The sequence below is a fragment of the Cebus imitator genome, unplaced genomic scaffold (assembly GCF_001604975.1).
Source record: "Cebus imitator isolate Cc_AM_T3 unplaced genomic scaffold, Cebus_imitator-1.0 Scaffold38, whole genome shotgun sequence".
Classification (NCBI taxonomy): domain Eukaryota; kingdom Metazoa; phylum Chordata; class Mammalia; order Primates; family Cebidae; genus Cebus; species Cebus imitator.
Window position 1 is genome coordinate 11,214,059 of NW_016107353.1, and position 3,927 is coordinate 11,217,985.

General features: G+C 48.2%; 2 protein-coding genes across 7 annotated transcripts in view; both read right to left on the bottom strand.

Moving 5' to 3' along the window:
- The window catches only part of LOC108301906 (zinc finger protein 726-like), an 83,475-nt gene extending 82,657 nt beyond the window's left edge, over positions 1 to 818 (bottom strand). For 3 of the 6 annotated variants that reach the window (XM_037737414.1, XM_037737419.1, XM_037737418.1), the window contains exon 1: positions 680 to 810. The gene's annotated coding sequence lies outside the window, so the exon portion shown is untranslated. Of the gene's footprint in view, positions 1 to 679 lie in introns of all 6 variants that reach the window. The other 3 variants (XM_037737425.1, XM_037737424.1, XM_037737416.1) reach the window with 2 other exon arrangements.
- The window catches only part of LOC119470708 (zinc finger protein 726-like), a 561,873-nt gene that overhangs the window by 483,851 nt on the left and 74,095 nt on the right, over positions 1 to 3,927 (bottom strand). The gene's annotated exons all lie outside the window — the stretch shown is intronic.

Consider the following 3,927-nt stretch of genomic DNA (forward strand, 5'->3'; position numbering starts at 1 on the left):
TTTTTGAGACGGAGTGTCCCTGTTTTGTATTGGAGGGCAATGGCGCAATCTCGGCTCACTGCAATCTCGGCCTCCTGGGTTCAAGCAATTCTCCTGCCTCAGCGCCCGGCTAAATTTTGTATTTTTAGTAGAGTCGGGATTTCCCCATGTTGGTCAGAGTGGTCTCGAACTCCTGTCCTCGTGATCCACCTGCCTCGGCCTCCCAAAGTGCTGGGATTACAGGAGTGAGCCACCGAACCCGGTCGACTCCCATAAATTTTTAAAAGGAGAAAAGAGGAACTAGGAACCCCACGGACCAAAGCTCTTTCCATTCAGTAACTCCTCACCCCAGTCAGGATTCACCCCACATGACCCTCCCGTAGTCCCTGCACAATGTGGGACAGACGCTGCGCTGCCGGTGCTGAGCTGCCCAGAGAGGGGCTCCAGGCCAGAGCACAGTCACTGTGCGGGGAAGAGACAGGACGCGGCGGGGGAGTGGGGGGAGCGGCGGGGGTGAGGGGGCGACAGTCAGCGCAGCCGCCATCTTACGGCTGAAGGAGACGGAGGGCGAGCTAGGCAGGAACTCGGGACGCAGATTGTGGAGCTCACTGCTGGGAGGCCTAAGTCCCGCCACAGCCGCTTCCCACCGGTTCCAAAAAGCCTCTCCCATCTCTCTGGATGTCGGGCGAGGCACTCTCACCATTTCTAGGCTTCCAGGGGGTCCTGGCTCTTCGCTACGGATCTCACAACACCTGCAGGTCACCGAGGGCAAAGACGCGGAACTCCGGCTGCACCGAGAGACAAAGGCAGCGCCAAATCCCGGAAGCCGCCCAGTGCGCTCCAGCTGCGGGCCTGATTGGACGGCTCTTAACCAAGCGTCCGGGATTGGATGACGTTTAAAGTCCGCCTTCAAGCCCTGAGCGACCGCAGTTGTGATCGGATGCTGGGGCTAAATGAAGAAACGGTGACAGCCTAGGCTGCACCCTTTTCAGGCAGGACTTCCACCCCGAGCTGAGCCAGGCTCACCCTAGAGGGTATTTGCCTTTAACTTTGTGTGTAAGGTCATATGCATTTATAAATAATGCACTTTATGGCTATTCACAAAGGAAAATAATATAATAACAATTATTTTAAAATTTTGGCTTTCATGACCTTCCTAGCTTCCAGTTCTTTAAGGAAACAGCCTAAGGTTTTTTGTTTGTTTGTTTTAAAGGCAATCCTCTGAAATAAAATGTGAGCAACATATGAATTTTAATTTTTTATTTTATTTTTTTAAGATGGGATTTCACCATGTTGGTCAGGCTGGTCTTGAACTCACGACCTCAGGTGATCCGCCCGCCTTGGCCTCCAAAGTGCTTGGATTACAGGCGTGAGCCACCACGCCCGGCGAATTTTAAATTTTCTAGTAGCCATTTCCCCCCCCCCCCCCCATAAGGTGTGTTGCTTTGTTGCCCAGGCTGGAGTGCAGTGGCATGGTCTTGGCATACTGCATCCTCTGCCTCCCAGACTCAAGTGATTCTCTTGCCTCAGACTCTGGAGTAGCTGGGATTACAGGCACATGCCACCGCGCCCGGGTAATTTTTGTATTTTTGTTAGAGACAGGGTTTCACCATGTTGGCCAAGCTGGCCTCGAACTCCTGACCTCAGGTGATCCGCCCGCATCAGCCTCCCAAAGTGTTGGGAATATAGGCATGAGCCACCGCGCACCGGCATTTGCCAAACTTTAAAAACAAAAAAGGAGTATTCAAGACCTTTTGAGCCTTTCCCCAGCTAGTACACTGTCAGTTCACAGGTTTCTACTACCCTGAGCAAATAAGGTCAGCCAGATTTAGGCTTTGTAAAACAGGCTCTGTATCTCAATGGGAACAGCTGTAAAAAGCACCTGGCAATGGGCATGGATATAGGAGGGATGAAAAATTCCTACAATTTTGCAATCAATATTATTCTTCCTCTTTTGCATATGTGGTTTATACAACTCTTCAACATCAAAAAACTTGTCCAAAGACCTACGGCTACTAAGTGGCTGGGCTGAACTCAGGATAAACTGAGTTTGTTCATCTATATTCCTCTACAGATCAAACTATTGGCTTCTGCAGACCCATGAAATACTGGTGAATGATACTTTTACAATAGAAGCTGGATTTTTTTTTAAAGATTTGTTCCCATATACTGTAGTACTGTTTATTATTGAGAATAAAAAACTGTCAGGAAATTGCAGAAGCACCCAGTGTCTCACACCTGTAATTGTAGCACTTCGGGAGGCTGAGTTGAAAGAATCACTTGAGTTCAGGAGTTCAAGTGCGGACTGGGCAGCACAGTAAGATCCTGTGTCTAGGAAAGCAATTTTAAAAAATTAACCAAGGTTGATATTGCATGCCTGTAGTCCCAGTTACTCATGTGGCTGAGGCAGAAGGATTGTTTGAGCCAAGAAGATTAAGCCTGCAATGAGTGATACTTGGTTATACAACCACTCCAGCCAGGATAAAAGAGTGAAACATTGTCTCAAAGAAACATTGCAGGAGCATTTTGAACAGACATAGAATAATGTGAAAGAATAGCTGAGGGATGAGCTTAGAAAGTCAGAGTCCAAGTGTAGGGTCCAGCCCTACAGGGTTCTGTGAGCCCCTCCTGTGGTGCGGAGATGAGAAATTGTAGAAATAAAAGGCACGAGACACAGAGAAAAGACAGTTTGGACCCGGGAGTCCACTGATACCCAAATCTCAGAGACCAGCAGTGGCCCCAATGCCGGGACACTCTCACTTTTATTGAGTTGCAAATCTGGGGGCAGGGTAGGTAGGGTGTGACCTTCCTGGTCAGAGACTGAGGGCTGGGTAGATAGGGCACGGCAGTGATAGGGTCAAGTACATAACATGTCATTCAGGTAGGGGCTCAGGAATTTCTGGCACCTGAATTAAGGTAAGGAGCTTAATGCATCAGCACTTTTTCCATACTCATCAAGAAAGAACTAAAACATTAAGATTTATATTGCTATTACTGATTATCTTTTCTAAGACAAAAGGAACCAGGTGCAGAAGCAGAACATGAGAGTGGACATGGAACGTGACCAATGAAGCACAGCATCACATAGAGACAGTTAAGCCCTCAGATGTCTGTGGGCCTACCTGACAGCCATCAGGCCTTACCACGAGAGCTTGGAGAAGCAGAGTTTTCTCCAAACTTCCCAGGAAGGAGATGTGTTAGTTATTTTGGACATCTCCTTCCCTAGCTGGCTAAACAGTGGGTGCTTTCACAGCGCTGGCGCTGCAGCACAGCCAGGGCACCCACCAGCAGCCCTTATGTGGGAGTGACAGAGGGCTTAGAGCATCTTGCCTTAGTGTCATTCATTTCACAATGTCACCCCAGGTCCACACTTCTGACCTGATAGGCATTAGTAAAATAATTTTTTTTTTTTTTTGGTGGGGTTTCATCATGATGGCCAAGCTGGTCTTGAAGTCCTGACCTCAAGTGATCCACCCACCTCGGCCTCCCAAAGTGCTAGGATTACAGGCGTGAGCCACAGCGCCCGGCCGCATTAGTAAAATAATTAAGATCACCTATGAATAACTAAGAGCATATATGAATAACTAATAACTACTACAGTTATATTTCTAATTACTTTCTTCTTCATTATTTACATGGAAATAGGCTGAGGCCTTTTGCTCCTGTCTCAGTGCCTATGGGATCTTCCTCCTATATCTTCCCCTCTCTGTTGACAAGCATTGCCATGGCCATCATTGCTTGTTGTTGATTTGCAGTGTCCGCTTGGATTCTTCGTACACATCTGCAGACTAGGAATAAACAACACAGACATATAAGAATCTAAACAGCGCCGGGCGCGGTGGCTCACGCCTGTAATCCCAGCACTTTGGGAGGCCGAGGCAGGTGGATCACGAGGTCAAGAGATCGAGACCATCCTGGTCAACACGGTGAAACCCCGTCTCTACTAAA